Source organism: Schistocerca cancellata, chromosome 9 (assembly GCF_023864275.1).
Source record: "Schistocerca cancellata isolate TAMUIC-IGC-003103 chromosome 9, iqSchCanc2.1, whole genome shotgun sequence".
Lineage (NCBI taxonomy): Eukaryota > Metazoa > Arthropoda > Insecta > Orthoptera > Acrididae > Schistocerca > Schistocerca cancellata.
The window spans coordinates 69,540,093-69,563,430 of NC_064634.1; the positions used below are offsets into that span (position 1 = coordinate 69,540,093).

The following is a 23,338-nucleotide window of genomic DNA, read 5'->3' on the forward strand; positions in this document are numbered from 1 at the left end:
GTTGCAGTAAGTATTGGGAGATGAAGGAGCTTGCACAGGATAGGGTACCATGGAGAGCCGCATCAAACCAATCTCAGGACTGAAGACCACAACAACAACAACAAGGAGGTATGAACATAACCGATGTAATTATTCATGGACCGAGTGGACGAAGCTTGTGCCAGGAAGAGAAACGTATTCAGCAGGTACATGCAGTATTAACTCTCCCTTGTAGCAGCGCTTTAGACACTACGTCATACTGCGGCTACGCATAGTCAATGTGGAAAATATACGGAGAGATAACACAAATCATGGGATACCTCCTAATATCGTATCGGATATCCTTTTGCCGGGCGTAGTGCAGCATAAATGTTCGATGGGATGCATGTCAGGCGATCTGGGTGGACAAATCATTCGATCGAATTGTCTGGCATGTTCCTCAAACCAATTGCAAACAACTGTGGTCTGGTGACATACCGTACTAATTTCATCGTTGTATGGGAATATGTGATCTGTGGGTGGCTGAAAATGGTTTCCAAGTAGCCGAGCATAACCATTTCCAGTCAATGCTCTGTTTAGCTCGATCAGAGTGTAACCTCCCCCTCACTTATCGACCTTAATGACAGTGAAAAATTAAACCGCGTGTACCTAATGGAAATTTGGGAAAAGCAATCGTCACCGAAGTTGATTTGTCGGTAAAGAGGGAGGAAAGGGTTATATCTAAATGAAAGGAAAAATGCTAATGAAACTGGTGGAAATTAATTTTGAAAAGGGGTAAAGTTAATAAAGAATGTAAATGTGCGGCCGTTACGTTAACAATTAACTAGCGGTAATTAGATATTTGAGATTTGGGGGAAATTACGGTCGCCAGTCCTAAGGACAATTACTATAGTAACTGAAAAAGAAAGGTTATTACACATGTAATTAGCACTAGAAGCGTGGCAACTGAAGGTTGACACGTATAGTGTGAAAACTGAAAGTTTGTCAGAAGTAATAAATTTCGCTACACTCTGACTTAATTTAGCAAAAGAATTAATAGAACCGGAAAATCGAAAGTTAATTTAGTGACTGAAGTTAATAGTGAGCTTTCTTTCTGAAGCACATCGAAATTCAGTAAAATACGGTTAGTCTTGGACTACCTCAACAATCATTTCAAAAGCTACTTGAATCTACGCAATTTAGAAATAAGAGATTTAACTTTGAACTTGAATTAAATGATTCTGAACAATTAACAGTAGTAAAATTTAGTACGTACCAAGCTGAGCTGCAGTCACAGATAAGCTAAAATACGGTAACAAAACTTGCACTCTTAATTTGTGCTTGTGTAATCTAAATATTGTAGCCAGCTATGAATGCTTTAACTGAACTTTGAAATTAAAGCAGTGACATCGAATGATTGTACTTTAATGCTGGCGTCTGAATTTCAACGACACTCGGGTTCATTTCGGAAAAGGAAGGGACCCTGCTTGGTAATGCAATTGGGACAATGAGCAACAAACGTTCATGCTAAGTTGCTGTAATTTTGTGATGCAACAATTTTAAAAGTTTGAAAATCTGAGGTCTGCCATACAGTTCTAAAGCTTTACGTGCTTCCAGTCTTCCTTGTTGGTTGATTGAAGGTTTGAAGCCGTCGGCCGTCGCTGTTGCAGAAGCTGGATGTTGGCGCGCCTTCTTCTCGACACGGTCACCAGGAGAAACGGGCTCTTGATGTGCGCCAGCTAATGCTTCCCGTCCGCGACACCATGTCAGAATCTATCATCGCAAGTGGAGCGCAATTACGTGCTGCCAAACCTCGAAAGCGCGGCAACTCGCGGGAGCTTCACACAACACACCTGCTCCACTGCACCACCCCAGCCAGACTCTCTCTGCTCAGCCCGCGCTCCACGCGGCAGAGTTAACACTACCAAAGATCCTAAACACTTTGATTCTTCACACGACCTATCGATGTAATCGTTCGATTGCAGTTTTCCCTAGGCAAGACCCAGCGTAAAAATACAAATAATATTTACGAAACAAACCAATTATACATCGACATAAAAGCATATATATATATATATATATATATATATATATATATATATATATATATATAGCAAAATAATTACAATATGTAAAGACACAGAAATGTCATATATTCGGGTAACAAAAATAAGGAAAACAAATTTATAGTACAATAGATGGAAATAGGAGGATATGCATTTCCGGCGTTACAAGAGGATCCAGCCGATTCCACGTAAATATAGCCCACATCATTACGGAGCAACCACCAACTTGCACAAATGGGCCTCATGGCTTCATGGGATCTGCGTTACATTCGAGCCCTATCATCAGCTCTTTATAAGTGAAATCGGCACACATCTGAGCACGCCACAGTTTTACAGTCGTCCAGGGCCCAACCGATATGGTCACGAACCCAGGAGAGGCTCTGTAGGCGATGTCGCGTTGTCAGAAAAGGCACCAGAGTCAGTCGTCTGATCCCAAAGCCCATTAATGTCAAATTTCGCAGCACTCTCTTAACGGATGCTTTTCGTCGTACGTTCCACATTGATTTCTGCGGTTCTTTCACTCGCCGTTGCTTGTCTGTTAGCACTGACAAGTCTACACAAAAACCGCTGCTCTCGGTCGCTAAGTGAAGGCCATCGCCCAGTGCGTTGCCGTGGTGAGAGGTAATGTCTGAAATTTGGTATTCTCGGCACACTCTTAGCACTGTGGATCTCGCAATGTTGAATTCCCGAACGATTTCCGAAATGGAATATCCCACGCACATAGTTCCAACCACAATCCGCGTTCAAAGTCTGTTAACTCCCGTCGTGCGACCATAATCACGTCGGAAACCTGTTCACACGATTTAGCTGAGTTCAGGTGGCTGCTTCACCAATGCACTGCCTTTTTGTACCTTGCGTCCGCGATATTACCGCCATTTTGCATGTGCAAATCGCCATTCCAAGACTGTTGTTACCTCAGTGAACAGTAAAGCGTCGGGTTTAAAAGTAGCGTGTTGCTCTTGCGCGACTCAAATCGTGGCGCGCATTCAAATCCGGGCAACACGGGCCTTTTTCACGAGTTTTTGTGATAAACAAAGAAAAATCCCGTAAGAATAACATTACCGGAAGTGAGTTTTTGAGCAATACGGATTAAGTAAATATACTGTACGTGCTAATTGTCATATTACTCATTGTGGCCCTGAAAAGGGCCGTTTATTGAGAACACTACTTTCAATGATTATATAACGTAACATCACCCACAATACGACAATCCTCCAAAGGAGGAGGACCACTTGCCTTCACCCATAAGTGAACACTACAGTCAGAATGTATCTTAGAACGCCTACGACAAGACAAAGACAAATTCCCGTGAGGATAAAGGTAGGAACCCTCACTAGCAATCATAATCTCAGAAACAGGAATAGTCCGGTATGCTAAGATTTCTCTGCTTTCAAAGGATTCCAAACCTGGTCTACCTGCATTGTTACAGGCAACGAAAGCTACAGTTAGCCATCCGTTACCCAAACTAGAGGAAGAAGATACTTTCATTAAAGAAAAATTAAACCTCGCCCCACAGAACAAAGTAGGACCATGAATAAGAACAAATTGAGCTGTTTTAGAAACCGCTCTCGTTTCGTTCTTTTTACCCTTGCCAGAAGATGTCGAAGCACCAAGAGTGCCGTCCACATTGACAAGTGATTTGTAAACCAGCATTCGCCGGCCATGACATCCAGTTTTATATCCCGATGGGATATAAAACTGGAATCTCATTGGGTCACGTGTATAGTAAAAATCGACGATTTCAACATGAGAAAGGTGACTGTTTCCTTTCAGAATGGTAGAAAATGAACTGTGTCGAAATTGCAATCGCAATAAATAATTTTTTAACAGTAATTACACTAAGGATTTTGACTCAGGCATTTGTTGATTTTTACCACCTCGTAATGACGGCCCGTGCTTGTAGCGTTTAAAACTTTTTATTTGCATTCTTCCCAGACGATTCTAAGGAACTGGAAAATAACTTCATTTCTATGGTGTACATAACCTTCACAAGCGAGGCAGAACAAGCGTGCAACGTTCGCAGGTAGGAATCATCTGAGCACCTACGCTAGCGGTTTCGCGAATCGAAACGAAAGTGAGATTGCTAGCCATTACGTCTCCGGTGCTACGGCACGCATGCCTTCGCCGTTCGCCTCTCGCTAGCAGCAAAAGTCACATTGTGTGCATATCGAGGTTAATCGCTGCAATTTCAGCGTCGCTCGTACAAAAAGAAGGCGTCGACACGGCTGCGAAACCGGGCGGGGTAGCCGCGCGCCTGCCTGACATCGAACCTAGGATGGCGCTTGGCGGAGAGGGGACTGTTTTCAGTATTTACACTTTATCGAGACCCTATGTGTAACGAGATGCTACATTCTTGCCAAGCGCTCTCTGGCAGATCGGGTGCGATATACTCGGTGACTGCAGTAGTACGTCTCCTGAATTCTGCCAAAGTTCGACGTTGTTAAGAACTGTAACCTGTAACAAAACGCCATCCTCGTTACAGTTATAAGTATGGAGTTACGAAACTACCGAAAAAAACAGGTGATCACCATCGACACTAAATACCTGTATTCTATCCCCTGACCTCTCAATTCCTGCTAAACCTGCCTGACATCTTTTCCTGTCTTGACCGTGAACAAGTCTTCGCCTCCTATTTCCTACTGGCAGGTGTAATTAACCCCAGACTTTTGCTTAGTCACAATTAACACAGTTCAAGATAATATTAGAGATAAAGGACATGTGAGAAGCTTACAATACTACTCAGATAAAAGTCTTAAATCGGAGAAAGACGAAGGTAATGAGTAGTAGTAGAAATGAGAACAGCGAGAATCTTAACATCAGGATTGATGGTCACGATGTCAATGAAGTTAACGAATTCTGCTACCTAGGCAGTAAAATAACCAATGACGGACGGGGCAAGGAGGACATCAAAAGCAGACTCGCTATGGCAAAAAAGGCATTTCTGGCCAAGAGAAGTCTACTAATATCAAATACTGGCCTTAATTTGAGGAAGAAATTTCTGAGGATGTACGTCTGGAGTACAGCATTGTATGGTAGTGAAACATGGACTGTGGGAAAACCGGAACAGAAGAGAATCGAAGCATTTGAGATGTGGTGCTATAGACGAATGTTGAAAATTAGGTGGACTGATAAGGTAAGGAATGAGGAGGTTCTACGCAGAATCGGAGAGGAAAGGAATATGTGGAAAACACTGTTAATGAGAAGGGACATGATGATAGGACATCTGCTAAGACATGAGGGAATGACTTCCATGGTACTAGAGGGACCTGTAGAGGGCAAAAACTGTAGAGGAAGACAGAGATTGGAATACGTCAAGCAAATAATTGAGGACCTAGGTTGCAAGTGCTACTAAACCAGTCAGTAAACTGATGACCAAGAAAAAAAAAGTCTTATTCATAGTAGAATCAACAGATACATTTATATCTTCAGCTGAATTTACAATCCTGATCACTTTTTGACAAATGCAAGCACAACACGATAGATAGCAAAGCGTTCTTAAGTTAATCAACATTTCAGCAGACATTGTTCGGGTAAATGGAGGATAAAATTCCCAAGAGGTGAAGAAAACGACAGATAATGGGGCAAGATACAACAGCAGTAGAACATTTTGCATTACCTGCGCGGCGGCACGGATGAAACAAGTTGCCACGGCTAGCGAGCAATAAAATTATAAAACAACTGCGAATTGTAAATCGACAGCCTTTCTTTAGCTTGTGAGGCTTCAGCACTGAGGTCAACTTCTACAGATACGACATATAAGCTGCTATACGAATTGCAGAAGCGCGTGTGGTGTTCTCTCGAAGCCAGCTAAAAAGTGGGGACGACAGCTCTCCTCTAGTTATTTGAAACCTCATCATAGTCATCCTACTTTTTTTGCCTAACATAATTGAGTCTTTGAAGCACGTTGAGAAAGGATCATTCTGGATTTTAGGTTGGCAGGCTCCAGTGACTTTTCACCAACCATGTCACCTTGCAAGTGTATCACTGCTTATGAGGTCAGGCTTATATCGCACAAACTCTTGGTTTTAACAGAAATCGCCACCTTTTAGATCATTAAGAACTGACTCGAAAAATTGTGGAAAAGTGCTTCTTTGCCTGTTGAACAGCATTGTACCCTAATTATCATCGCCCACGAAGCACAAACCGAAATTAATATCAAACTTTTCTACCCATTAATTAATTAACATTTTCATTAGTCTCGGTGGCTTCTCTTACTTAATTCTATGCAATTGAAGAATCCTGATATAACCGCTCATTGAGGTTGTAGCAGGACACAACGCCGGCCGGAGTGACTGAGCGGTTCTAGGCGCTACAGTCTGGAACCGCGCGACCGCTGCGGTCGCAGGTTCGCATCCTGCCTCGGGCATGGATGTGTGTGATGTCCTTAGGTTAGTTAGGTTTAAGTAGTTCTAAGTTCTAGGGGACTGATGACCTCAGAAGTTAAGTCCCATTGTGCTCAGAGCCATTTGAACCAATTTGAGCACACAACGAGCCAGAAAGCTCAGGAACTGACATCCTACAACAGCTCTCTAGGCGAAGAAAAACGAAGCAGACACATGTCATTTAGACGTTACACAGAACACACTACATTTGGGTTGTCACATTCGATCCCAACTGCGCGGAACTTCCCATATCCTGTCCATATACGTATTGACTTCCCCAGATAAGAGAAATGTTGTTTCCCTTTTTCAGTACACTTTAATCTGTTGGGTAACGACCATCGGAACCTCATAAAATACCTCCCCCCATCCCCGTTTCAAAGAATCACTAGGCTGTGTTATGTGTACCACTTGTTAATGTGCATATCCATCGTCCAGCAACTTGAAATCATCCAGTACAAAGCACATTTTTGTGAAGCGTTTACTATTCCCGTGAATGCAGAGGTTCTCCAGGTTGAGGGAATTGAGATATAAATAAATAACATACTGAAACTAGATAAAAGGCCGATATGCACTCGATCTTCTCTATAGTGATCAAATAATCTACTGGATCGATCTGATAAGATGGAACTGAACCTTATCTACCATCCACTCTATGGGACTTACTGTACATAGTATTTCTAACACTGACTGAGGGTAATAATATATTACTTAGCTTCTGCCTGTGGGCTTTTAAAAAGCTTCTTGCCTAAATTATCTTTCTTGCCTTACTTTCCTGTAATTTTGGTTCAAACTCCCAAAATTCTAAGTTTGTTTGCGTCACCATCTTCCGCAGCAGCTGTTAAACTCTGTTACTATAGGTCATCCGTCTTGAGCTGACTGCAGTTTAATTAAAAAGAATCACGCCAGACGCGTTTCGCTTTTATTAAAACAAATAGTTTCACAAGTTGGCGACACTCACAACGTGAACGAAAACAAACGGACAGACATAAACACTGTTGCAGTACGGATTGAGAAACAGTTTAAGAAAGTGAAGTGTAGGTAATGAAGCGCAGGAAATACTGCAGAATGCCAAAACTGCCAAGTGCAGATGTTACATGAAGCCTGTCGATGCCAACCACTGCTAGCAAGAAGAGAGGTAGCAGATTATGCAAAGTAGCTTGCAGACTGACTTTATAAAGAAAACGCTGTTGTTATTTTAAAACAATCAAAAAATGCACGAACGTATGCATCCAATTTGCAGAATAACCACGGAAGATGCTTTGTAAATAGAAGCTAAACGCGTCTGGTCTAATTCTTTTTAATTAAAATTACAGTCAGCTGAAGGCGGATAGGATAACCTATAGTAACAGATGCCAAAATTTTAAACGATCAGCATTAATACTGACGTCACACTGCAAAATTTCCGGTTTCGTGTCACACTGATCTCTGATGTCCATTTTCTGCAGTGTTCTACCGACGATTCTTCACCAGTTTCGAACCCACCTCATATATTTTTTCTATTCAGTCTCATCCGTAACGAATACATGTCAAAAATTGTCTGTTATGGACATAACGTCGACGTTTGAAAAGAACCTGACCTTGTTCTCGCTACAAACTGCTCTTAACTACTGTTTTACCTCTGCCTCTGGTCGGTAGACCTCATCATTGGCTGTTGCTTGATTTGTAACCATTTACGATATAATCGCTTGCTTTGTACATTGTTTCGTTTCAGTTGATTACTTTTGGGTAGTTTTTTCCTTGTTCGTATCACTTCTGTACGTTAGACTGGAATCCTCGCTAATCATTTTCAGTGCCTTAGGGCCACGTAGTTCCGAAGTCGTTGCTGGAGTAGAGAAGCTATCATCAATCCGAACGTTCGTTTGGCCAGCACAGAGCTTTACTAGGCATCGTCCTGTTCGACACGGTATATCTTTGCCTTCCTGCGATCTTTGAACTGTCTTATTCGACCAGTTGCAGGAAAACCAACGTTGTGAAAACCAACGCTGTGAAAAAAAACGGAAAGCTGCATGCACCACATGATTGTGTAGCTTGATACCTATCCACCGAGCAGCACCCTAGCGCCCGAAAAGACTTTCTTTTTCCTAAGGCTCAATTTTTCGCATGCTTTTTTTTTCAGGGGGTACATATTTTCAGCTCTTAAACCATTTATAACCTAAACTCTACTTTAGTTTGCACTGAGTAGTGGTCCGTGTCATTGTAGCTTCTCCTATATACTCCTGTACCTGTAACCCAGTTTCACAAATTTTAATTCGATTTTAAGTTCTGTTACTGACCTAATTTCTAAGCATATTTGCGTGCATCTGTGCTGTCTACTCAAGGCCAGTTAAAACTTAACGAAATAACCGGGCATGTTAATTTACAACCAGTTTTTCGTTATCGCCAATTACATTTACCAGTTGATTCTTTAAAATCTGGCATTGAAAGTTCTTTCTGTTGGCACGTAGCAAATTTAATTAGAATCTTTGATCTTCCTGGGGTCTTTGTAAAAATTTGGTTTTTCTTACGACTTTCCTCTGGTGTAGTCACGCAGTTGTACGAATGAATTTTGTTCCTCCATGAAAAAAGAACAAATTAATTTTCTCTGATCCTCACTCAAGAGCAGCTACGACCTCAAAATGTACTGCAAATGGACTTAATAAGCCATAGTTTTAGTCAACTCCTTTCTAATGATAACTATAGTCACCTGCCCAGTTCCATAAGAATGATCTTTCACAGCCAAAAAATAGAAACCGCATTAAATACGGGACCATAAAATTTTGCCGAACTGTTATGAAATCACGTGCAAAGAGAACAACTCATATTTGTTTCTCACCATCGCATTATATTCCGTATTAGTATGCCAGCAATGCTGAGAAGAGGATAGATGATCAGAAATAATTTGTATAATGAAAATTTTGTCATATTGATGTGGTCTCCCGAAAGTCTTCCGCTGTATGCGTCCAACTGTACCAGGCTCCCAGTTGCACGTTGCCTATCTAACGGCAAAGATTTGTTTTTTATTATTTCATATAATTAGGAGGGATATTTAGGACTCCTGACACTCCTGATCAAAAGAATCTGTGCTGCCTCTCCCCCTCCCCCCCCCCCCCCACTGGACCTGAAACATAGATAATTATTAAAATTTACTCAGTAAGATGTGTAGTCGTACTTTAAACCTTTGTATTAATGCCAAGTACTACTTTTAGAAACTATATGTCTGGAGGCAGCGTAATTCATGGTGCAAATTACCCAGGCTGTGTTATACAGTATTTCAGAATGAGAGCAGTTGGCGACACTTAACGAATTTTACACATCATTTCAAAGCTTTTCGAAACATTTTCCCGTTGCCAACCTCCACAAAATAATGAAGACTTCATCGGTTACTACATTTTCGCAGTTCATACCGTTTTAATTTATTATTTATTTACTACCAACTCTTCATTTCCCATTTTGTTGACAGCGTCCTCATATATCACTGAATGTACCTAAAAAATTGTATCATTGCACGACACATAATCCAGGAACTATGACGTCATAACGTTTCAAGCGGTTTTACACGGGGAAGTGCGCTTCTTTAAGTTTAAACAATCCATTCGGGAGGACAACGGTTCAAATCCGCGCCCCGCTATCCAAATTTAGGTTTCCTGTGATCTTCCTAAATTGATCCAGGCAAATGCTGGTTTCCTTCCCAATCCTTGAAACATTCCGAGTTTGTGCTCCGCCTCTGATGACCTAAGTGTCGACGGGACGTTAAATCCTTCCTTCCAAATTTAAATAATCAGGGGTGGAGCGCAGGGGGGGGGGGGGGGGGGGTGAGCGGGCATCACTGATTATTGAATGCTTACATTATCATGCTACCTACTTCTATAGACTTTTAAACGGAGTATTGTATATACACTCGGCATGAATATTCATACGGAGAGTGTTGCGGCATCAGGCGTGCTGCTTTTGAAGAACACGAACTGAGACTTGCAAACAGCCCGAAACCTTTGGTAACAACAACGCATTCAACAGGTGCCCTGGCATAGTGTTTACATAGATATTGTTAACTGTTCATTAATCTTCCAGCTACTGACTTTAAAAAAAGCAGTGTGGCAGTTTGAGGAGATCCTAGAGTCTACATTCAGGCTCATCTGATTCTAATCCACAAATAATACATACTAGCCTTCAGGTAGTATTTTATTGGTATTCTTTTTGTACCCATATGGAGTCGAACGTTGAAATGGTCCGCTTGTATGACAGAAATACAGCTTTTGGCTGAGCACTGGCCCGCGAAAGGCAAAGTCCCGAGTTCGAGTCTCGGTGCGGCACACGGTTTTAATCTGCCAGGAAGTTTCATATCAGCGCACACTCCGCTGCAGAGTGAAAATCTCATTCTGGAAACATCCTCCAGGCTGTGGCTAAGCTATGTCTCCGCAATATCCTTTCTTTCAGAAGTGCTAGTTCTGCAAGGTTCGCTGGAGAGCTTCTGTAAAGTTTGGAAGGTAGGAGACGAGGTACTGGCAGAAGTGAAGCTGTGAGAACGGGGCGTGAGTCGTGCTTGGGTAGCTCAGTTGGTAGAGCACTTGCCCTCGGAAGGCAAAGGTCCCGTGTTCGAGTCTCGGTCCGGCACACAGGTTTAATCTGCCAGGAAATTTCATATCAGCGCACACTCCGCTGCAGAGTGAAATCTCATTCTGGTCAATGAGAAATATTTGTCATAGCATTTTCACTTCGTGAGAGTGACTGATACGCTAGGAGTGTGCATGGTCATATAGGCAAAAAACAGTAACTTTAAATTAAAGGTCCTACTCGTTAAACATGAAAGTATATTGTATTTCCTTTAACCTTACCAAGGCATATTCCAACAGAAGGGCAATGGAAGGTCGCCACTCATCGGATATGCGCTGTATGGTAACCTCGTCCCCACTGTCCGTCCAATCGTAGGCACTGAATTAATATTTTCTTGAGTAGTAGGAACGTTGCAAGCATCGTTTATGAAGGTGGAAACGGTAGTCGTGGGGGTATGCAAGTGATCCTCGCGTGTGCGTCGGTGATGTGCATTGACTAGTTACACGAGATGAAATAGGGGTCTGGCTCTTAATTCTCGAAATACTATAACTCATAATGAGAAAACCGCGGTACGCCAAATGAACACTGCATGAAGAAGTAATTTGTCATTTTATCCTCGCTTTCCTCCAACGTGCCTAACGGTTCTGTTAGTCCATTCTTAGCGTCAGTTACGAACTATCGGGAGCGGCAAGAACTGAATATGTCACCAAACAAATTCTCACAAGGGGACAGTAAGAACTTTCACCAATTTGATTCATATTCACAGGGTGTGTAGTGCACGACAAGGACTTCAAAATTTGTAAACAGGAAGACGCAACTCTCAAGCGTTTTCGAGAAAATCGAGTTAGAAAAATTTATACGTGCTAATAAGGGAGACGTCTGTTTATCGAATCCCTTTGCAGGTAATTGCTTTTGTTTTTCATTCCACTTAAACTTTTCAGAAAGTAGATGTTCTGACCAGTGCAGTATTAAAGTAATTCCACCAAAACGTTGTCCGCTATGTAGCCTTGCGAGGTTTATGTATACGGTCATAAAAAGTACCTTATAAAACGATTACAAAATTGCGCGTACGGCATCGAAAAGGATAGAGAGATACCTTCTAGAGATGGCAGTATAAAAATTCAATCAATAGTACGCCATCGGTTGTCTGTACCAATATTTGCTGAAATCCTTCTATATGCGTGGTTCACCGCGAAATTATGTGAGGAAAAAGAACGTTGATGAATGTAAACTAAGCTTGTTTGGCAATAGAAAAAAACACGAACATGCAAAAATTCGGCGTTCATTACATATGTTGTACGCCGGTTGGGAGTTGTTTGCGGGAAGAGACCAAACAGCGAGGTCATCGGTCGTTGTTCGCCGGAATAATTATTGTTTTCCATGTTTCTGCGATCACTATCATGATGATTCATGCAGTGCTCCATAGGTTACAGGTTATACTTGTAACAGATGTAGACACAGTAATGTAAATAAAATGAGTGTAGTGATTTGATTGGAAGTTCTCGTGTATCCTTTTTTAATTGCATTTTACATAGTAAAAGTTGTTTTCTATTTTTTTTCAGGATGTTGTTGTTGTTGTTGTTGTTGCGGTCTTCAGTCCTGAGACTGGTTTGATGCAGCTCTCCATGCTACTCTATCCCGTGCAAGCTTCTTCATCTCCCAGTACTTACTCCAACCTACATCCTTCTGAATCTGCTTAGTGTATTCATCTCTTGGTCTCCCTCTACGATTTTTACCCTCCACGCTGCCCTCCAATGCTAAATTTGTGATCCCTTGATGCCTCAGAACATGCCCTATCAACCGGTCCCTTCTTCTTGTCAAGTTGTGCCACAAACTTCTCTTCTCCCCTATTCTGTTCAATACCTCCTCATTAGTTACGTGATCTACCCATCTAATCTTCAGCATTCTTCTGTAGCACCACATTTCGAAAGCTTCTATTCTCTTCTTGTCCAAACTATTTATCGTCCATATTTCACTTCCGTACATGGCTACACTCCATACAAATACTTTCAGAAACGACTTCCTGACGCTTAAATCTATACTCGATGTTAACAAATTTCTCTTCTTCAGAAACGCTTTCCTTGCCATTGCCAGTCTACATTTTATATCCTCTCCACTTCGACCATTATCAGTTATTTTGCTCCTCAAACAGCAAAACTCCTTTACTACTTTAAGTGTCTGGTCTCCTAATCTACTTCCCTCAGCATCACCCGACTTAATTCGATTGCTTTTGTTGATGTTCATCTTATACCCTCCTTTCAAGACACTGTCCATTCCGTTCAACTGCTCTTCCAAGTCCTTTGCTGTCTCCGATAGAATTACAATGTCATCGGCGAACCTAAAAGTGTTTATTTCTTCTCCATGGATTTTAATACCTACTCCGAATTTTTCTTTAGTTTCCTTTACTGCCTGCTCAATATACAGATTAAATAACATCGGGGAGAGGCTACAACCCTGTCTCCCTCCCTTCCCAATCACTGCTTCCCTTTCATGACCCTCGACTCTTATAACTGCCATCTGGTTTCTGTACAAATTGTAAATAGCCTTTCGCTCCCTGTATTTTACCCCTGCCATCTTTAGAATTTGAAAAAGAGTATTCCATTCAACATTGTCAAAAGCTTTCTCTAAGTCTACAAATGCTAGAAACGTTGGTTAGCCTTCTCTTAATCTTTCTTCTAAGTTAAGTCGTAGGGTCAGTATTGTCTCACGTGTTCCCATATTTCTACGGAATCCAAACTGATCTTCCCCGAGGTCGGCTTCTACCAGTTTTTCCATTCGTCTGTAAAGATTCGCGTTAGTATTTTGCAGCTGTGACTTATTAAACTGATAGTTCGGTAATTTTCACATTTGTCAACACCTGCTTTCTTTGGGATTGGAATTATTATATTCTTCTTTAAGTCTGATGTTATTTCGCCTGTCTCATACGTCTTGCTCACCAGATGGTAGAGTTTTGTCATGACTGGCTCTCCCAAGGCCGTCAGTAGTTCTAATGGAATGTTGTCTACTCCCGGGGCCTTGTTTTGACCCAGGTCTTTCAGTGCTCAGTCAAACTCTTCACGCAGTATCGTATCTCCCATTTCATCTTCATCTACATCCTCTTCCATTTCCATAATATTGTCCTCAAGCTCTTGATATTCATACAAGTGGTTCTCTTTTCTCCAAAGGTCTCTTTTAATTTTCCTGTTGGCAGTATCTATCTTACCCCTAGTGAGATAAGCCTGTACATCCTTACATCTGTCCTCTAGCCATCCCTGCTTAGCCATTTTGCACTTCCTGTCGATCTCATTTTTGAGACGTTTGTATTCCTTTTTGCCTGCTTCATTTACTGCATTTTTATAATTTATCCTTTCATCAATTAAATTCCATATTTATTCTGTTACCCAAGAATTTCTATCAGCCCTCTTCTTTTTACCTACTTGATCGTCCGCTGCCTTCACTACTTCATCCCTCAAAGCTACCCATTCTTCTTCTACTGTATTTCTTTCCCCCATTCCTGTCAATTGTTCCCTTATGCTCTCCTTGAAACTCTGTACAACCTCTGGTTCTTTCAGTTTATCCAGGTCCTATCTCCTAAAATTCCCACTTTTTTGCAGAGTCTTCAGTTTTAATCTACAGTTCATAACCAATAGATTGTGGTCAGAGTCCACATCTGCCCCTGGAAATGTCTTACAATTTAAAACTTGGTTCCTAAATCTCTGTCTTACCATTATATAATCTATCTGATACCTTTTAGTATCTCCAGGGTTCCTCCATGTATACAACCTCCTTGCATGATTCTTGAACCAAGTGTCAGGATACAGATTGAGAAAATAATAAATGTTTCATTACATATTGATGTATGAAGAGTCGCAATAAGTGTGGTGTTAGAATTACGTCGTAATAAAAAAAAAAAAAAGTAGCAGCAGCTAGATTCACCCAGAGAACTCGCGCTTACAGAACTACGTGCTTACTCGATAGGCTGCTGGGGACTCCTGTGATACAAGTGACTGTACGGAGCTGATACGTAAGTCTTAAATTTTCAAATTCGATTTTCTCAAAAACAGTTGAGAGTTGCGTCACCCGCCAGGATACCCGAGAGCGCTAACGCGCTTCTTCCTGGACTCGGGTAGGCGCGCCGGCCCCGGATCGAATCCGCCGCGCATTAACGACGAGGGCCGGTGTGCCGGCCAGCGTGGATGTGGTTTTTAGGCGGTTTTCCACATCCCACTGGGTGAATACCGGGCTGGGCCCCACGTTACGCCTCAGCTACACGGCTCACAGTCATCTCAACACATGCACACTATTCCATGGATTACACTAGACACAGAAAGCTGGGGTACACTCATTCCTTCCTGGGGGGTACGGGGTGGCGACGGGAAGGGCATCCGGCCACCCCTTAAAATTAAAAGGCCACATCCGATTAACCAGCAGACCCCGGCAGTCGGACTAATGCTTGGAAAGAGAGAGAGAGAGAGAGAGAGAGAGAGAGAGAGAGAGAGGGAGAGGGAGGGAGGGAGTTGAGAGTTGTGTCATCTTTTTTACCCATGTTGAAGTTCTAGCCGTGCACTCCACACCTTGTCTATACGGATCAAATCAGCAAGTCGAAGTTCGTACAGTCTCCTTGCCCGAACCAACTTTTTTTAAACGTGAAGTATTAGTTTCATACTTCAGCGCGGAACAGCAGCGTCACGCTCTTTGACTCTGAAAAGAGCGAGGTGATGCTCTAAAGGCACTGGACTCTCATTTGTGAAGACAGTCTCTCATATGCCAATTCTACAGCTAGATTTAAATTCTACCTATGTTCAAATGGTTCAAATGGCTCGGAGCACTATGGGACTTAACTTCTGAGGTCATCAGTCCCCTAGAACTTAGAACTACTTAAACCTAGCCAACCCAAGGACATCACACACATCCATGCCCGAGGGAGGATTCGAACCGTAGCGGTCGCGCGGTTCCAGACTGTAGCGCCTAGAACCGCTCGTCCACTGCGGCCGGCTACGTATGTTCCCTAAACAGTACAGGGATGGTGCCTTTGAAAAGACGTCCTCCTCATCTTTCCCCACGCCGAGTTTGTGCTCCATGTCTATTTGACCCCGTCGTCTTTGGAAATTAAAACCTAATATTTCTTTCCCTGGCCGTATGCAGCAAAATAATGGGTGGAAGACACAAATACTTGAGATTTTATTTTTTGACAGAGTTGAAAAAGTTCTACTGTGAGGACGTTCTCATTCTAAAAATCGTGATCGGAAAGCAAGAAGAGCAGAACTTCTTAGCAATAAGAATGCAGCATACCGCAGTCGTTTTTAAAGACCTTTACAATATAAAGAGGACTTTAAACTGGAAGATCCTTTTGTTTGCTTTCAACAGCTATCCTTCAATAATTTGCTTAGAAAAGTTTGAACGGAGGAAACTGAGAATATACTAAACCCTCTACGTGTCGATGTACATAAATGCAAAAATAAAGTTTAATGAGAGTTGTTAGAAGAGGCTGGTAAAACGGTATCTGACCAGAAGCATCGAACACTCCTATGCGATGCGAAATTGACCCCTAGGCGTTAAGAGAGGGGGGGGGGGGGGGGCGCCAGTATAAGGGGAGGCGGGGGGGTTTTGTGTTGTGAGCAGAGAACCAGGAACAGAAGAATGGATCGGTCAGGGGAGCTCAGTGAATTCGAACGTGGACTAGTCACTGGATGTCACCCGAGTTACAAATCCATCAGTGCCATCTCACCACTTCTAAAGTTGTCCTGGTCGATTGTTGCTGATCTGATTGTGAAATTAAAACACGAAGGAAGAACCACAGCTAAAGCAAGACCAGCCTCGCCTCACGTACTGACGGCCAGGGACCACTGAGCATTGCCGTGGGCAGTTGTAAACAATGGCACGAAATCAGCGCGAGGAATCACTCCTCGGTTCCGAGGTGCTACCAGCAGCCAGCTAGCACAGTGACCCTGAAGAGCGAGGTAAAAAGAACGGGGTACACTGGTGGAGCAGCTCCTCATAAACCACACATTTTGTCAAGTCACTGCTAGGCGACGCTTCCGGTGGTGCCAAGAGCGACGCCAATGGACAGCGGATGACTATTATAGAAACGAGTGATTTCGCTGATGAAACGCGGCATCTACATCTACATGGATACTCTAAAAATCACATTTAAGTGCCCGGCAGAGGGTTCATCGAGCCATCTTCACAATTCTCTATTATTTCAATCTCGTATAGCGCGCGGAAAGAATGAACACCTATATCATTCCGTACGAGCTCTAATTTCCCTTATTTTATCGTGGTGATCGTTCCGCCCTATGTAGGTCGGTGTCAACAAAATATTTTCGCATTCTGAGGAGAAAGTTGGTGAGAAGATTCCGTTGCAACGGAAAACGCCTTTCTTTTAGTGATATCCAGCCTAAATCTTGTATCATTTCTGTGACATTCTCTCGCATATTTCGCTATAATACAAAACGTGCTGCCTTTCTTTGAACTTTTTCGATGTACTCCGTCAGTCCTATCTGGTAAGGATACCACACCGCTCAGCAGTATTCTAAAAGAGGACGGGCAAGCGTAGTGTAGGCAGTCTTAGTAGGTCTGTTACATTTTCTAAGTGTCCTGCCAATAATACGCTGTGTTTGGTTAGCATTCCCCAAAACATTTTCTATCTGTTCTTTCCAATTTCAGTTGTTCGTAATTGTAATATCTAGGTATTTAGTTGAATTTACGCCTTTTAGATTAGACTGATTTATCGTGTAACCGAAGTTTGAGTTCCTTTTAGCACTCATGTGGATGACCTCACACTTTTCGTTATTTAGGGACAAGTGCAACTATTCACACCATTCAGATATTGTTTCTAAATCTATTTGCAGTTTGTTTTGATCTTCTGATGACTTTATTAGTAGATAAACGACAGCGTCATATGCAAACAACCGAAGACGGCTGCTCACATTGTCTCCCAAATCGTTTATATAGGTAAGGAACAGCAAAGGCCCTATAACATTACCTTGGGGAACGCCTGAAATCGCATCCGTTTTACTCCAGGACTTACCGTCAATTACTACGAACTGTGACCTCTCTGACAGGAAATCGCAAATCCAGTCACATAACTGAGACGATATTTCCATAAGCACGCAATTTTACTACGAGCCGCTTGTGTCGTACATTGTCAAAAGCCTTCCGGAAATCCAATTATACGGAATCGATCTGAAACCCCTTGTCAATAGCACTCAGCACTTCATGTGAATAAAGAGCTAGTTGTGTTTCACAGGAACTATGTTTTCTAAACCCGTATTTCCTTCGAGGTAATTTATAATGTTCGAATACAATATATGTTCTAAAATCCTGCTGCATATCGACGTTAACGATATGGGCCTGTAATTTAGTGGATTACTCCTACTACCTTTCTTGAATATTGGTGTGACCTGTGGAGCTTTCCAGTCTTTGGGTAATCTGATGGGAGGGGTTTGGGTTTGGCATGTGGAGGAAGTGGTGTTACATTATGGGGGTGTTTTCCATGGTTAGGGTGTGGTCCCCTTATTGTGCTTAAGAAAACGCTACGTGCTGAAGGATATGAACGCATCTTACAGCGTCGTGTACTGCGTCCACTAGAGGAACTGTTCGTAGACGATGATTATTTGCCTCAGGACGACAATGCACCCAGTCATAAAGCACTAAATGTGAGGCGATGGTCTGTGGACAACATCATTCCTGTAACAGGCTGGCGGCCCAGAGTCCCAACTTGAACCCAATGGAACGTATTTGGAATGAGTTAGAACGTCGTCTTCCTTCCAAATACCAAGGGCCAACATCACCATCTTCTCTGGTTGCGGCTCTCGAGAAAGAATAGTCTACGATTCCTCCACAGACATTCAGACACCTAATTAAAACTGTCCCCAGCAGAGCTTAAGAAGTCATAAAGGCGAAGGGTGGGGCACACCCCATAAGAATGTCCGCTCATAGCTGTCCAGATACTTTTGTTTGCAGCTTCGTTACTGTGTAGGCCGTGCATCTGCTGCCCCGTTGAAAGCGGATTTCTGTGCTTTATTCGGCCCTTCACGACTTCCGCAGTAAGTGCCGCTTATCTCGATCACCTCTGGACCTGTAGGATACGAGATAGTGCGTCTGCCTGGGACCTGGGAGAAAAATACTGCAGCAGAAACTTCTTCGAAGATAGAGCAGTAATGGCGACTTGAAGCTGTACGGAAAATAGTTTCGGTTCAGTCACAGGGTAAGTTCCCGTTCCAACTACAATCCGCAGCAAGTTTTTCCTGTTAAACTGCTCTACAAATGCTCCAGTATTTTTTTTGCTAAGAGACATTTGTTAAGATCTATGCTTGTATGTACAGTGTGATATTGTCTTCGGTAGTGTATTAACTCTGGCATCATGCTAAAAATAAATGTTTGGGCTTGTAATCGTGCTTGGCAGAAAGAACTCTTCCCTCCCCCCCCCCCCCCCCCCTCCCTCTTTCTAAATTACCTTTCATGTATGGTACAACTTTTACTTGTATTTAAAAAGCGTGAACGTCCACACTGATTTGGTTATCACGTCAGAAATGAGCGGGGTGAACCTATCCACAGTTTGGAGGAAGATCAGGGCATGCCATGCCATCTCGTCTCGTCACGCATATGATTCGAAACAGCTTGTGTGGAACGCACACCTTGTAATACTGCAAACTATGCTGATATCACTTATTACCAGTAGCGTATACGTACCTACAGATAAACCAACAATGATTTTTCCAGTGAAAAGACAAATGACACCATTCTGTTAGCACGTTATTCAACATCGGTGGAGTGCTGTGCTTGTGTTGATTACTTGCATCTTTATACCTGGCTACCTGTTACGATTTATCATTCTCAGAGCTTTCAGTACCATTGCAAATCTGTTACTTAGAGCAAATGCAGCGTCTGGAAAGTCGCGGATTCCTTTTTCTGCACATCCCTTGTTCTGTATTTCAGCTTGTGAAATGAGCAACCACGTTTCCTCCAGAATATTCGAGACTCCGCTGTGGATAATCAGGTACACTCCTGGCCATTAAAATTGCTACACCAAGAAGAAATGTAGACAATAAACGGGTGTTCATGAGACAAATATATTATAGTAGAACTGATATGTGATTGCATTTTCACGCAATTTGGGTGCATAGATCCTGAGAAATCAGTACCCAGAACAACCACCTCTGGCCGTAATAGCCGGCCGAAGTAGCCGTGCGGTTAAAGGCGCTGCAGTCTGGAACCGCAAGACCGCTACGGTCGCAGGTTCGAATCCTGCCTCGGGCATGGATGTTTGTGGTGTCCTTAGGTTAGTTAGGTTTAAGTAGTTCTAAGTTCTAGGGGACTAATGACCTCAGCAGTTGAGTCCCATAGTGCTCAGAGTCATTTGAACCATTTGGCCGTAATAACGGCCTTGATACACCTGGGCATTGAGTCAAACAGAGATTGGATGGCGTGTACAGGTACAGCTGCCCATGCAGCTTGAACAGGACGCCACAGTTCATCAAGAGCAGTGACTGGCGTATTGTGACGAGCCAGTTGCTCGGCCACCATTGACCAGACGTTTTCAATTGGTGAGAGATCTGGAGAATGTGGTGGCCAGGGCAGCAGTCGAACATTTTCTGTATCCAGAAAGGCCAGTACAGGACCTGCAACATGCGGTCGTGCATTATCCTGCTGAAATGTAGGGTTTCGCAGGGATCGAATGATGGGTAGAGTCACGGGTAGTAACACATCCGAAATGCAACGTCCACTGTTCAGAGTGCCGTCAATACGAACAAGAGGTGACCGAGACGCGTAACCAATGGCACCCCATACTATCACGTCGGGTGATACGCCAGTATGGCGATGACGCATACACGCTTCCAATGTGCGTTCACCGCGATGTCGCCAAACACGGATGCGACCATTATGATGCTGTAAACAGAACCTGGATTCATCCGAAAAAATGACGTTTCGACATTCGTGCACCCAGGTTCGTCGTCGAGTACACCATCGCAGGCGCTCCTGTCTGTGATGCAGCGTCAAGGGTAACCGCAGTCGTGGTCTCCGAGATGATAGTCCACGCTGCTGCAATCGTCCCCATCTGTTGACTCAGGGATCGAGACGTGGTTGCACGATCCGTTACAGCCATGCGGATAAGATGCCTGTCATCTCGACTGCTAGTGATAACGAGGCCATTGGGATCCAGCACGGCGTTCCTTATTACCCTCCTGAACGCACCGATTCCATATTCTGCTAACAGTCATTGGATCTCGACCAATGCGAGCAGCAATGTCGCGATACGATAAACCGCAATCGCGATAGGCTACAATCCGACCTTTATCAAAGTCGGAAACGTGATGGTACGCATTTCTCCTCCTTACACGAGGCATCACAACAACGTTTCACCAGGCAACGCCGGTCAGCTGCTGTTTGTGTATGAGAAATCGGTTGGAGACTTTCCTCATGTCAGCACGTTGTAGGTGTCGCCACCGGCGCCAGCCTTGTGTGAATGCTCTGAAAAGCTAATCATTTGCATATCACAGCATCTTCTTCCTGTCGGTTTAATTTCGCGTCTGAAGCACGTCATCTTCGTGGTGTAGCAATTTTAATGGCCAGTAGTGTATCATGTCTTTCGTGATTTACTTCCGTGTTCATCATGTCCGATCGTGAGGACGTCACAGATAATTATTCGAGAAGATACATTCCAAACGCTGTTAACGAAGATCCAAGCAAGGGACTAGGTTGCCACATCTGTGAGTGGCTCGAAGACTATTTAGGTCCCGGACTGCGACTGTTCAGCAGAGGCAAGGATATCGTCAGGAAAGCCCTGGGGAAGATAGGATCGCTCTTGTTCTCTGTACACAGAAACGATCTGACGAACAGGGCGAGCAGCAGTCCGGGACTGCTTACTGATGACGCTTTAGTGTACGTTAAAGTGTCGTGGAGTGACTGTGGGAAGATAGAGAATGACGGGGCAGAATTTTTATTTCGTGTAACGAACGCAGGTTATTCTAAATGTGGAAAACGTAAGTTATTGCAGATGAGTAAGAAAAGCAATCCTGCAATGTTCGAAAACAGCTTGACACTGTCATATCTATTAGATATCTTGCCATAACGTTGCAAAGCGATATGAAAAGGAACGTGGGCTTACGGTCCGAAGTAAGGCAGGCGGAATGGCCGACTTGAGTTCACTGGGAGAATTCGGGGAAATTTTTAATTAAAAATAAAAAAAAATTAAAACAAGCATTCAGTTCATAGTGCTGTGTAATGTGGAAAAAAACCACAAATTGGCGTTCATAAGAAGAAAAATAACACCAAAAATGCAACAGGAGCGTAATATGTAAGAAATTGTCCACGCAGCCTGCCACTGATGATGCCTTGCAGAAAATAAAGGCGAAACGCGTATGGCATTAATATTGTGTTTTATTCAGTTGCTGTCAGACGGTTCATAAGTAAAAATTATCAATATACCGTAATAAAAATGTAGCTCATTTATAAGGAAGAGTGCACAAAGAACACTTGCGCGACCCATTCCTGTGTACTGTTAGAGTATTTGGGATCCCCACTAGATTATCCGGCTGGAGTGGCCGTGCGGTTCTAGGCGCTGCCGTCTGGAACCGAGTGACCGCTACAGTCGCAGGTTCGAATCCTGCCTCGGGAATGGATGTGTGATGTCCTTAGATTAGTTAGGTTTAATTAGTTCCAAGTTCTAGGCGACTGATGACCTCAGCAGTTAAGTCGCTTTTTTATTTTCGAACGTCACTACTTCCACTAACACCGACGCTATCAGAGAAACTTGTCGATGGCTCTTATCATTGTTCTTCCTTCAGACAAGAAACACTGTCAGAGCTTCTCAACCGTCAAATCCGCTTGGCGCCTGAAAGGGTTGTAGAGGGGGGGAGTCTGGAAATCTGTTCATTTTTTCCACTGATCCTCCAGTGGCTCGTTCCCCTGCCCTCAACCTGCCGTCAGAAAGGAAATGTGAGCCGCCAGCTCAAGGGATTAGGGACCAAACCGTGTACCCCTCGAAGTGTTTTTTTCACCCATGTCCCGCCCCTGTCCCTGAGCGTATTATTCCGTGCCCAAGAATGCGGTCGGCTCCTTCGTTCAGTGTGTATGAAAATACGACAGTGACTCTATCTCTGGTGGCGTCGTTTGTGCTTCTTGAAAGCTCTGGTTCACTAAGTTGAACCCGAAGTCCACTGACAAATTTCGGAGGCTGTTCAAGGATGCGTTCTTAGTGTTTTGGCGTGGTCTCCAGAAGCGCGTGACAGACTAACAACATTTCGGTTGATTTCTTACCCCCTATGTCCTTGCACCCGTGTTGCACTGAAAATAACTTCACAGCACTGTAAATGTCGACCATACCGCTATGTATCTTGCTTGGCAACAAAATTTTGAGAAGTGGCTATTTCGTTTTTGATATGTGGTAATATATGGTTATATTTATTGGTATTTTGCATG

General features: G+C 43.2%; 1 protein-coding gene across 1 annotated transcript in view; it reads left to right on the forward strand.

Moving 5' to 3' along the window:
- Positions 1–23,338, forward strand: part of LOC126101601 (sarcoplasmic calcium-binding protein) — a 165,545-nt gene that overhangs the window by 55,690 nt on the left and 86,517 nt on the right. The window lies entirely within an intron of this gene.